Source organism: Herpailurus yagouaroundi, unplaced genomic scaffold (genome assembly GCF_014898765.1).
Source record: "Herpailurus yagouaroundi ecotype Mexico unplaced genomic scaffold, PumYag 188, whole genome shotgun sequence".
Classification (NCBI taxonomy): Eukaryota; Metazoa; Chordata; class Mammalia; order Carnivora; family Felidae; genus Herpailurus; species Herpailurus yagouaroundi.
In genome coordinates, this window is record NW_024412419.1 from 12,629,748 (window position 1) to 12,643,686 (window position 13,939).

The following is a 13,939-nucleotide window of genomic DNA, read 5'->3' on the forward strand; positions in this document are numbered from 1 at the left end:
CTGAGCCACCCAGGCGCCCCGACTACTATATTGTTATTATTATTATTATTATTTAACATTTTATTTATTTTTGAGAGAGACAGAGACAGAGTGCAAGTGGGGGAGGGGCAGAGAGAGAGGGAGTCACAGAATCTGAAGCAGGCTCCAGGCTCTGAGCCATCAGCACAGAGTCTGATGCGGGGCTCGGACTCACGAACCGTGAGATCGTGACCTGGGCCAAAGTCCGAGGCTTAACTGACAAAGCCACCCAGGCGCCCCAAGAGACTACTATATTATTTAAAAAGAAAGAAAGTTTGGCTCTTTTCTCATCCTATGTCTTTTTCTTCTTTGTCCTTTCCTTTTCCCTTTGTTCCTTTCCCTCCCTTGCTTAGGACCTTTTATGTAACTGGGACCAGTGGATAACAGAGGGTCATAGCCAACATCCTTGCGATATAATGCCGCTCTAGTTTTTCATAGTATTCAGGTTAAAGAAGGTTAAAGAAGTTCCTTTTCATTGCTTGTTTGGTTACAGATAGTTTATTTGTTTTAGCATTAATAATTATGGAATTTTGTCAAATGTTTCCTTCCTACAAGTACTGAGATGGTCATATAGTTTTGCATCCATTGCGAGATAAATTTAACTAATAACTTTTCTGACTGTAATCATCTTTATTTCTCAAGATAAACTTGATTTAATCTGCTGTATTGTTTAAAAATTTGTTTCTGGATTCAATTTGCTAATACCTGGATTTTTACATCTATCTATATTTTTTAAAGTTTATTTATTTACTTAGAGAGAGAGAGAGAGAGAGAGAGAGAGAAAGGGGTGGGCAGAGAAAGAGGGAGGGAGAGAATCCCAAGCAGGAGCTCAATCTCATGAACCGTGAGATCATGACCTGAGCTGAAATCATAAGTCAGCTGCCCAACCAACTGGGCCACTCAGGCACCCCTACATTTATATTACTAGTGAGTGTAGCACATAATCTTCTTTTTTTTTTCTTTTTAATTTTTTTTAATGGTTTTATTTTTGAAAGGGAGGGAGACAGACTATGAGCGGGGGAGGAGCAGAGAGACAGGGAGACACAGAATTTGAAGCAGGATCCAGGCTCTAAGCTGTCAGCACAGAGCCTGGTGCGGGGCTCGAACTCACGAACTGTGAGATCATGACCTGAGCCGAAGTCGGACGCTTAACCGACTGAGCCACTCAGGTGCCCCAATCTTACTTTCTTACAACACACTTGTTCTGTCTTTAGACAAAGTAAGCTAATTACATAAAATGGATAGTGAGGCTTTTCCTAATGATGTTGAATTTCATCAAATATGTATTTTTTTTCATATATTGAGATGATTGTATTGTTCTTATTTGTTCGAGTGGTGAATTATGTTATTCCTTTATAATTATGATCATCTTTCATAATGTTAGTCTTCTCACGTATTTTGGGAATTTTGGTTGCAAACTCATCTTGTGTGTGGATTTCATTTCTTCTTTTCTCTATAGGTTCTGACAGGTTTTTTTTAAGCTTATTTATTTATTTTGAGAGAGACAAAGACAGCATGAGTCGGGGACAGGCAGAGAGAGAGGGAGACAGAGAATCCCAAGCAGGCACTGCACTGTCAGCCCAGAGCCCGATGTGGGGCTCAAACCCAGGAAACCATGAGTTCATGACCTGAGCTGAAACCAAGAGTCAGACGCTTAACCAACAGAGCCACCCAGGTGCCCCTGTTCTGACAGTTTAATAGTGTCCTCTCCCTGGTGCACTTAGTGTTCTTGGTTCAGAATTCGGTTATATATTAGCAACTTTCTTTGTGACTTTTCATTCCAAAAAGATGCTATCAATAGGTTTTCAGAAACAATGGGCACCTAGGGCAAGCAGATACCTCTGCTCTTTCTCAATCCTTTGGCAACAATTTATTTTCTGTTGCACTTTTGGGTACCATTTGTAGCTCTTTGTACCTCCTATTCACAGGTAATGGATTCCATCTCTGTTTTTGTTTTTTTTTTTTCCACGTATGGAAACTTTCTTAGCACAACTTCTTGCATGGGGTCATGGAGGTGGATACTATTTGCTTATACCGCGCTGTGAATGGCATCTCTAGGAGTTTGACAGTGCACGACCTGCCCAACCACACATGGTAGTCATTATTCTGGTCTTCCACATTTACACTGAACATGTGTAGTTCTTGGCTGCTTCTACCTGTTTCTGGTTCTGGAGCGCAGTAAGATTACATTTTAGCTTTCTGCTGATCGATTTTCACTGTTTATGGCTGACGGAGTTGATAGCACTGTTTTGAAGCACTACTGTTGTTTGATGTATTTGTAATCATTATCCACTAGTAAATGTGTGAAGTGCAAGATGGGGATGAGGTGGTTTATTTGGGGACTCAAAATCCCATCTCGAATGGAAGCCAGCATTAATTTAAATAATAAAAAATTTTGAACAAGCTAAGTATCCAAAATAGTCAGCATGGTTAACTAGATTACATGACTTTCATAGTATGGAATTTATGCAGCCTTGCAAAGTTATGTTTTTGAAATAATTTTAATGGCGTTTGAAAATACTAATGTTACAATGGTAACTGGAAAAGCAGGTTTTTCCACTGTATGTGTACTATAATCTCAACTAAGTTAGAAGAGGTATATAAAAAGCCTGTCAATACCTATTTGTAAACTAACACCTACTGTTCTCTGGATGGTGTTGCTATGCATGCTTAAGTTGCTAAATCAATACTTTTATAAACGTTAAGTTGTCTTACAGTGAATATACACCCCACCGATCGGCAGAAAACCATGACTAGAATAATAAAAGCAACAGTCCGCCCATCGCATTGGGTTTTGCTTGAGAAGGCACGCGGTCAGTTCTGTGTCTTTCCTTTCTGTAACCACATCTAGGGATTTTCAGGCTCAAATGATGCTTCCAGTTGGCTGGGATGACACACAGCCCCCTTACAACTTCCAAGGTCATAGTTACTTTCTACACTGGTCTGTCTCTTCTTGAACAGCGTTTGTGCATGCGTGTGCTCCACACTCAGATCATCTCTCCTTGGTAAGGAACCCCGATGGCATTTATGTCGTCTCAACCACTGCATGACAGAGTGCATGCGGTCTGACATTGGCATACACCACATGGACCCAGGAGCCACTGCATACAACAGGTGCTTAATAGATCTTTGCGGAAATCATCCTCACTGGCACAGTGATAACTTTCTGCATCGGCCCAGGACGAAAGGAGGACAGAAAATAAAAACAAGTGGTTAATAAGGCAGTTGGATTCTGTGGTTTTTTTTTTTTAATCAAAATGTCTATTTTTGCTGTTGGCATGTTTTGGGCAACACAATAAGATTTAGCACGAGTGTTTAATTCTTTTGATTCCCCCACAGTCGGGGCTGTGGTTAAGAGTCCATGTTCCTAGAGACCTAAGTTCCAATGTTGGCCCCTTCAGCCCCAGTGTGGCCTCAGCAAGACACTTTCTCTCCCCAAGTCCCACATCCTTTGCTGCAAAAGGATGTTACGAAGTTCAGCCAAAGTCACTTATGTAAAGCCTCTTGTGCGCGACGGTTAATGAGTGAGAAAGCTCTCTCCTCCCACCCCCCAGTATAAATCCAGGTGGGTTTATGGAGTAGGCCCACTTTGGGTTCACTCAGGGGGGGTCTTCGCTGCAACTGAAGGGCTTCCAGCCTGAATTCCAGAATGCCTCTATCTATATGGGCAGACACTCTTCTTGTTAACGTGGCCTCCACTGAGGATACACACTTGAGAGGACTCAAGAGCTTGGACTGTGGATTGCTCTGTTCTGAGGGAATTTCCTCGGGACTATGCAGGGCACCTTTTTTATTTCTCGAACACCTTTGTCACTGCCTTTCATCCCAGGGCCCAGTAGAAGAGAGTTTGATTGGACCTGTCAGCATCTCTAAGGAGGCCACTTAAGAGTCATTTGAAGAATTCCCACACCCGAGAGCATCTCCGAGTGGCTGAGAAGATGCAGGCAACCTTGAACCTAAAGTCCATGTCTTGTCCCAGACTACTAGATTTTTAATCAAAAAGGGCCTGGTCTGTGTGGGATGGTGAAAGGGGTTCTCCGTGTATGAGCCAGTGGTTTTGCAACTTATGACAGTAGCAGAAAATGCCACAGAGACTGATCAGACGGGGAGTTTTTTTTCCGAGTAAAACATTATCATCAATGATGATAATATTAACAAATACGTAGCATGCAGAAAATAAAACATCAAGTAACAAACTCTTGTTATGCTCCGGGCGGTGTGCTAGAAGCATTACCTACATCACAGCTGACCCTTTACGTGATACACATCACCACCCCGCGAGACTACGGTCTCCATTTATAGATGAGATAACTGAGGTTCACAGAGAAAAAATGACTTTCCAAAAGGTCGCTTATTGGAGGAGTCTTGATTAAAATTTACATCTGTGTTTTTGAAAATCAAACCTAACTGTGTCTCAATAAACACAAAGATAGTTTGAAGAGGGAGAAATATGGGCAGTCCCTAATATTGAGAGCCAAGATATGGGGAAAAAAAGCCAATTTCCCTGGGCTGATGTTTGAGTTAAAAGGTTCTTGCTCGTATGAGCCACAGCTAAACCGGCACCAATTAGAGTCAAGTGTAATGAAAAATAAATACAGCTGAGCTGTTAGACTAGCTGCTATGGTCCAGCATCTGTCAGCACTTCTATTATACATTGAGTTTTTTCAAGGAATTATAAGGGCTGTAAAAATGTATGCTATGGTGGAACTTGGCAGGAAAAAAAAAGTTTCCATTTAAAGAGCTTTTCAAATGTATTTTCTAAAGTTTCAAAAAATTAGGTTTGACACTTTAGTCATGAAGTTAGCAACCATTTAAATAGCCCAACACCTTTTAATCAACTGCTGGAGTGAGAAAGTGCTCGGCACCGGGACATATGCCTGCGTGGGGCTTCCCTCACCTCTGTCAGGGGCTTCTGCCTGGGGCTTTCTCCCCGAAAGTGCTCGTGTTGGAGTCCAGGGCAGCCGGAAATAGCAGCAACAGGCCCCACGTTCCAGGGACTTGAAGGGAAGGCCAGGGGCACCCAGCAACGGCCCTGGTTGCTCATGCTGGGGAGGAATCAAATCTGATGCCCCACGATGTTCCTCAGAAACCCGATCCAGACCAGAGCTCAGCTTTGTTGGAATGATCTCCAGGCTGGAGGCTAACAGTCCTTGTGGCGGCAAGGGAAAGGGCCCGAAGCCGAGGAGGTGAGGGCCGGGGAAGCTTGAGAGAAAGAAAGCAGGGGCTTCCTCATCTGGTTGCAGAAAAAGGAGTGCCAGAACATCTTGTTCTGGTTTTAGTCGGCGAGAAGAACTCCAGACTTGAAGGTAGGAGATCGTGGTGCTATGGTCTGAGTGTTTGTGTTCCCCTGAAATTCACGTTGAGGTCCTAATCCCCAAAGATCAGATGATATGGGGGGGAGGGGAGGGACTTTGGGAGGCGGTTAGGTCGTGAGGGTGGAGCCCTCATGAATAGGATTAATGCTTCTTTTTTTAATGTTTATTCTGTTGAGAGACACAGAAAGAGTGCGAGTGGGGGAGGAGCAGAGAGAGAAGGAGAGAGAATCCCCGGCGCCGGCGGCGCTCAGCGCAGAACCCCACGCGGGGCTTGAGCCCACAGCCGACTGAGGGATCCTGACCTGAGCCCAGATCAAAAGTCAGAGGCTTAACAGACTGAGCCACCCCAGGAGCCCCAGGATCAGTGCTTTTAGAAGAGGTTCCGCGAAGCCCCCCAGCCCCTGGTGCCCTGTACAGAGGCCACCCCAAGCCTGGGACCCAGAAGAGGGCCCTCAGTGGACCATGCTGGCATCCTGACTTTGGACTTCCAGCCTCCAGGTCTGTGAAAATAAAATTTCTGGTGTTTGTAAGCCCCCCGGCCTGTGGTATTTTGTTACAGCAGCCCAAACGCACGGAGACTAAGATGTGTGACCCCACCCCCATCTCTGCCGCAGTCCTGTGTTTGGAGAGCATTCCTCTGCCTACTCGTTTTGGGCCTTATATAATTCTGAAGGGAAATGATCATTTTTATACAAATCACAGATTTGCGGATAAGAAGATAATGTGTGTGGAGATACTCTGTAAACTTAAAAGAGCTCTGCAGATAATGAACGATAATCATACTGTAGTATTTGTTGCTCTTTTCGTCAGGATCCTCTCCAAATAGCCAGGGACTGTGAAGGGCAGAAACATGAGTGGGACAAGTTGTCTGCACACAAAACCCTAAATAGCAGTTGGACCAAAGGCTATATTAACAAATGCCCACATCCAAGGCAGATGGGATAAAGCCAGCACTCGGTGGGCTGAACACAAGCAGCCTGCCCTCGAATTTCACCAGAGACGTTTGCGGGGGAAAAAACAGTGAACGCTAAATCTCATCGGGGAGCCTCACTTATCCAGAATCCAATCATTGCTCATAGATACAGCCACGCAGGGTCTCGGTGTTTCTTGCCGCAAATTCACAACTAATGCCATAGTCAGAACTCAAATAACGTTTCTGTGGAAGCCAGACAGGGACTGGGTGTATATGGCTCCAACTTGACTCTGTATAGGGTACCTGGGGAGCTTATTAAAATGCAGACTTTGAACCTTCCCATAAGGAACCCCCTTTGGTAGGCAGACCTGGAATCTGCATTTCTAAGAAACTCTCCAGAATGTTCCGTCAGAAGTGGGCCACATGGCCACATTTGGAAAAAACACTGACTTAGACTTCTCTGAAGTTGCCACATGAACCCCACACATCAAAGCTGGAGATCACTAATATAACTTCTTCATTTTATTGCTGAGAAAACCCTATAGGGGAGCAGATCCGTGTTCACTGGGCACAGAGTCTGTGCCAATGCTGTGCCCCGTTCAACGCAGGCTCTCTCTCTCTCTCTTTTAATCTTCATGGTGTGTCTGAATCTTTCCACTGGATGTATCTAGTATCTTTTTTGGATGTATCTTTTTTGGATGTATTCCAACTTGGGATCAATGCGTTAACCTACTTCTCTGTCCTAACACCTGGTAGCTGGAGGAATATAAAGTACAAATAGGGATGCCTGGGTGGCTCAGTTGGTTAAACGTCTGATTTCGGCTCAGGTCACGGTCTCAGGGTTTGTGAGTTCGAGCCCCGCATTGGGCTCTGTGCTGACAGCCCTGAGCCTGGGGCCTGTTTCAGATTTTGTGTCTCTCTCTCTCTGTCCTCCCTAGCTCTCTCTCTCTCTCTCTCTCTCAAAAATAAATAAACATTAGAAAATATATTTTAAAAAAGTAAAAATAAGGACTCTAGAGTCACTGTATGTCCATGGGTTCCATTATCAATTGGGGCTCTAAGAAATACCTACCAGTCACTTAATTTGGGGGATTGCTTCCTCGCTCATCCTTCAGGAAATACTCTAACATCTACTTCTCTCTTCAAGCACCTTATCTTACTTCAGCTCTTCATTCTCAAAAAATAAAATAAAAATAAAACAAACCAAAAACCCCTCTGCTCTATTCCTGTTCCTCATTCCATTTCTTTACTAAGAACATTGGCACCTTAAGCCACAATCTTGCTCAAATTCCCAACCATCACCACCAATTTATCTAAAACCATCCCCTCTCCCTGTCCTTTTCTCTGGACTCTAAAAGGGGACCCTTTTCCTCCTGTTTGAGGACATCTTTCCCTAAGCCTTTGACGTGAGTATTCCCACCATATTGGGTTTGTTGATTTCCCACCATGCCCACCTGTGTCTTGTTATCTTGTCATCTTTCTTTGGTTCTGCCCTCAGAATAGACACATTTTTTGAGCCTCTGCTATACTGCAGTGTAACCTCTCCTGGTATCGTGTTCCCTTTTGGTCGCTGTGTTATCTCTCTTCTGTCATCAGACCTCCTTGAAAGAATATTCTTTTCTTTCTCCGTTCCTACCTCCCCATTCACTACTCAACCTGTTTCAATCCGGCCTCTAGTCACTTCCCTTCAGTGAAATTCATTTTGCAATGGTTACCACAGATGCCCTTTTGGCCAAATCCGGTGATATTTTCCAGACCTTCTTCGTTTGTAATGTAGAGACAGAAATACTTCTCTCATAAGGTTGCTTTAAGAATGAGCATACGTGTGTAAGGGAAGAACTGCCTAGTACAGGGCCTGACACAGAACAAGCATTTAGTGATTGATTCCCTTTCCTTTTCTCCTCCTCCTCCTCCTCCTCCTCGTTATCATTCTTGTTGTTATCATTAGTTCGGGGCCTTGCATGGGACACCATCAGCCATTCCTGTCATTTGGGGACCTCGTGAATCTCATGAGACCATGAATCTCGTCAGGCGTCCCTGTCTTCCTCCTTCCTCAAAGATCGGTGTCCCCAGAGCTCTCCCTTTAGCTCCTCTCTCAGCTTCCTCCTCATGCTCTCCCTGGGGCGCCCTCCTGCATTTTCGTCCCTTCAGCTGCCATCCGGGTGCCAATAAATCCGACATTTTCCTTCCAGCTCAGACCTGTTCGGGGCCATGTATTCAGTCTGCCTATACTTCAGGGGCTGGCACATCGGAGATGCTCGAAACTTCACTGATGCTCGAAACACAAGCCTCAGCCAGTTCCCTTTCACTGTAGTAAAGCTGGGGTACAGCGGCCATGAGTTCAATGGGACTGTGTGTGTGTGTGTGTGTGTGTGTGTGTAGGCGAAGCTCCGGGCGCTGCGAGACGGGGCACATTTGGCAAAGCGGCTCCTCGAGCACAGCTGCCAGATGGCACCGAGCCACCTGGGGAGAAAGGAGAGAATGAAGGAGAGGGAGCTGGGCAAGAGCCTGAGCCAGCAGCAGGCAGAGGCGATTAAGAAAGCTTTCCCAGTGATATGAAGGGCCTTGGACCCGATGTGTCAGAAATCATCACGGCGACAAAATGGAATTTAAAAGCCTGGAAGACTAAAGCGAAAGTCTGTTTTGAAGTTCGATTCACAATGCACATTTCTTATATGCTTAGCTTTCAATTTCCCACAAATGTGGGCAGAATGTTGGCCCTCAAAAATGCCACATCCCTGAATCCGACATAGGACAAACATGTAAGTTCTTGGATTCTGGATTTAGACAGATCTAGGTCCAAAATGTTGGTTTTTTTTTTTTTTTTTTTTTTCTAACTGCCTGACTTTGGTGACAGTATTTAGCTTCTCTAAGCCTCGGTCATCTGCCACCCATGACACCATTCATCTCAAAGAATTCATCAGCCATTAATTTAACATTTATTGAGATCCTGGCACCGCACTAGGTGCTAACATGCCCAGATGACGCAGACATATCCTTGCCCTCGAGGACTTCACGGAAGAGGACACTGGTGCGTGCAGGAAGGAGGTGCCGGTGGGCTCCAAGGAATGGGGGAAAGCAGAGGTCAAGGAGAATGCCCAGGCTTCTGGCTTTGAAGGTGAGAAAGAAGTGGTCATTCAGAGAAAGAACCAGGCTTAAGGTGGGGAGTATATAAGCCCGGCTGTGGCGTAGCCACATAGAGATGCCAGCAGGCGAGTGGGACAGTGCACCAGAATGCCGGGAGAAACTCCGGATTTAGAAAACAATGTTTGGGGTTTCCAGCACAAACATGGTCAGTGGAGCCCCAGAATGGTCGGCAATGCTCAGAAAGAGCATGTTGAAAAAGGTAACCTGAATCCCCCCGAACACCTCCATCTAAACAAAGGCAAAATGATGAAGAGTCGAGAGGGAGCCTGCACACATGTTGGAGAGCGTGGGAGTATAGAAACTGAGAGACATGAGAGTGTCAGGAGTTTTGCACCCATTCAAGCAAGAAGCTGATGATGGAACATATCCAATGACTCTGCAATGGAGAAGTTCTTGGTGACCCTGGCAGGAGCAGATTCAAGGGAGTAATGGCCTGGCCTGAGGCAAGAGAGCTCTCCCGTCTTCTAACAGGACCTGAGGGAGAGGGAAGGACTAGAGATGTAGGTAACCTGTAGGTGATTTGGCAAGACATTGTAGGATTTTCTTTCCAGTGCCTTCTAATAGCCCGGGTAAGCTCATGAGCTGGAGGTACGGAAGAGTGCGAGGCATTTAATATGGGCTCTGGGGGGTGGGCATGAGCCAGGCGCAGGGAGTGTGGGAGGATTCCAGGCAGCACGGCAGACTGATGGTAACCTGTGTGCCCGGTATTTTCTGTGCTAGCACAATGCATTCTGGCTGTGGGTGCATAGACTCTGGCTGGCTGGCCGTACCCAGGATTTTGATGTTTCTAGACGAGTTTGAAGAAAGAACAACTGGGACCGGGACAAGCTTGCGGAGAGGGAGCATTTCAAGATGTCCCAGTGAAGTCAGAGTAATGGAATGGTGGGAAGTCATTCCCATCTTAGTCTTCTTAGTGGGAAGACTAAGAAAGAGCTGGAAGGAATGAGGAGATTCTGGTCCGAGGTCTACATTCACAGTTTCAGAGCTGGCTCAGTTCCAGATAAGGGTGAGTTGCCAGGTGAAGTCATGAGAATTTGGGCAGGGGGTGTAAATTGGGTTAGAAGGCCATGTGGCAGGAACTGAGCTGATCCAGGAACTAAGAGATCATGTGTAGTTGAGGTCATTCCTAATGAGAGATGCACTTGGGGTGGAGAGCAACCCTGGGATCCAGGAGGAAGCACAGGGAGCATTTCCTCACATAGAGAAGCTACTCATTAATATCTGGAGGGCGCCTGGGTGGCTCAGTCGGTGAAGCGTCCGAGTTCAGCTCAGGTCATGGTCTCGCGGTCTGTGAGTTCGAGCCCTGAATCCGGCTCTGTGCTGACAGCTCAGAGCCTGGAGCCTGCCTTGGATTCTGTGTCTCCCTCTCTCTCTGCCCCTTCTCTGCTCACACACACCCTCTCTCTCTCACTCTGTCTCTCTCTCAAAAATAAATAAACATTAAAAAAATGTTTCACGACTCATCTCTGGAGACACTGGGGCAACAGAAAAAAAGAGTATTTCAAAGGCTTCAGAAGGAATCTCAGGGCCCGGCCCCACCCTCGAAGTCTGTAGGCAGGTATGACGTTCCCCTGTGCAGGCCGCGTGTCTGAGCCTGATAAATGGGTGAATGCTGACGGCAGCCTCAGTCACTCACAAATGGAGCTCGGTTTAAAGTTCAAGCAATAACTGGATGGTGACCATTTGTCTCTGACCAACACTCAGCATTAAAAAGGTTGCACTTTTTTTCCCAAAAGGCAGCAAATGTGGACAAATATTAGCTCTCGGAAATAAAGGGGGAAGTTATTCATTCACTCAGCAGCCTTTCCCAAGCCATCAATCTTCCTGGGTTTCTATTGCTTTAATCATCAAGGTTGTTTATTTGGAGCAATTTCTGAGAGAATAAAGGTACCTTTGGCCTTTATCTGCTGTCATCAAAGCATCCATTAGGGGGCTGGAGCCCTGTGGGGAGGCTCAAGGGATTACTCAGGGAGGTTTTCTGAAATGCACAGGAATTCTGCTATTTCCCCTCCCTGGTGCGGTGGTGGGGTTTACACTGTAATCTGAAAGGTTGGGTTTATCGTCAGGTTTAGACCATTTGAACAGGATTGTTGTTCAAGGCAAACCTACAGATAAAAGCATTCTGAGTGGCCTGGAACAAAGGACTGCCTGCCCAGAGAAGTGTGGCTCCTCGAAGTCCCTGAGCAGGGTGTAGTCGGTCTGGCAGGCTGTGGGGTCAGGCTGTCATCTCCTGGGCGGAGGGGCCCTGGGACACGCTGGTAAGGCCTGACCCTGCCCCGCCCCGTTGGAAGCTGAATGTTGGCTCGGCTGGGTGAGCTGTGGTGGGATGGGGGAGACTCAAAAGCGTGTGGACCCTGTGGGTGAGCGGGCAGGGGTTGCACCCCCACCCCGTGTGCATTCACACCTGCTCACATGGCACTTGAACACACACTCGCACACGTGCATGCATACACCCAACACGTGCACCGGACTCATGCACACACTGGCACGCCCTTCTGGGGGGAGGGGCTCCGTTCTACCGCCTTCTAGCTCCAGCCCTGCAGGAGCACCTGCCTTCCTCCCCCCGCTCCCTGCGGTTCTCCATCTTCCCATCTTCCGGGACTCTTAGACCAGCCCTGCCATCAGCCAGTGATGGACGGCTCAGAATGACAATGGGACCCCTGGCCTTGAGTGCCCTGGGCTATCCCTTGACCCTCCTCCCCCAGAGGTGCTGTCCGGTGGGCAAGGGCTGGGCAACCTCACTGACCCGAGTGCGCATGAGTAGCTGCTCTATGTGAGGAAACGCTCCCTGTGCTTCCTCCTGAGGCTTTTCTCTCAGTGTTTTGCTAAGTCAGCTGAGTTCTTGATGCTCGTGAAAAAGCTAGGTCAGCAGTAATCTGCACAGAAGCACATGCACACACACACACACACACACACACACACACAAATCACAGGGGCATTTACACCCAGACATGCACGCCACAGTGACATCCACACACACAGCAGGAATATCTAACACATTCACACATCGCAGAGAATAGCACACTCACAAACCACAGGGACATGCACATGCATACACCGTGCGTGCACAGCAAAGATATCTGCGCACGTTATCTCAGAGAAATCGACATATGCTAAACACAGGACAGAATGTGCACACACACACACACACACACACACACGCACACACATCCACACTCTATGTTACAAAGAGAAGAAATATCCCAGTGCCTGACTGTGCACGTAAATAAGGTCACACAGACACATCTAACCATTTGCATGCCCCCTCGGGGGCCCCTCATGAGTAGACATATCACACGCACATACTCAAATATGTAAACTCCCACAGATCCCCCAGCCCAGCTTGTGTCAGAAGTATTTCTGGAATGGTCCAGAAAGAAGAGAGAAGGGCAGGTCTGTACCTGCCAGCTCAGCAGGAGAGGCAGATGGTGTAGGAGGTTGTCTCGCAACCCTGGAGATCATAAGACACCAGAACAGCAGGCTCCAGATCAGAAGGGAATCAGAAATCCCCTCCTGCGACGGCCAGGTGGCCCAGACCAGAGAGGGAGGAGCGCCAGGCACTTCACAGTGTGGGGCTCCGCTCAGGCCCCATGGCTGACTTTCCATGTGGCCTCGAGCAACAATCTCCCTGTTGTGAGCCTCAGAGTTCCCATCTGTAAAATGGGGCTAATGTGAAAAGCAAATGAAGGAAACAGGGGTAGAGGTGTTTGCTAACATCACAGGGGTAAGGTTCTTGGTGTCTTTGTTCCTTTCATGGCTGTGTTGGTGGGGCTGGGAAAGGCTCTGAATCCAATGCCCTGCCCTCCTCTTTTCTCCATGGGGCCCTGACTTTTTTCCAGCAGTGTTTTTAGGATGCATGGGATATCTTGCTTTCTGTCTTCTACCCTGAGAAGCCGTGGCTGTTTCTGGATGTTCTGACTTAATCGTTGTCACATGTAGCGTCCTAAAGACTGGCCCCAGCTCAAAGTGGACTGGATGCTTCTCCTTATGGATGTTTTATACTTAGGTAGGCAGCTTTTGGGAAGCCCACACTCTGCTTTAGATATAGCACTGTGACAAGCCCTTGTCACACCGCAGTAGTGACATTCACTTATTTGTCTGTTTCTGCCTCTGGATTGTGGTCAGTCACCTTCATTCCCCTTGATGCCTGGCCCCCAGTGGATAGTAGGTCTCCAGGGAACACTTGCTAATGGTTGAAGGAAGGAACAACACACGATAGGCTAGCTGGAGACTGGTGGCTCAGAGATCCCTAGATGGATGGTGAGTGTTTTCAGATCCCCTGTTCTCCCTCACAACTGATTTCTGCACTCAGGGTGGTGGGAGATAAGACCTCTGAGTTAAAGCTGGTTAGGAAAACAGAATTTTGGAAAGCAGGCTTTTGTTTCCAAATGAAATGTTCACACCATTAAAAGCAAAAAGGGTTTGCTTTTCTTCTTTTGGCAATAGTGCAAAACAGATATTTAAAAACAGAGCTCGGGGCGCCTGGGTGGCGCAGTCGGTTGAGCGTCCGACTTCAGCCAGGTCACGATCTCGCGGTCCGGGAGTT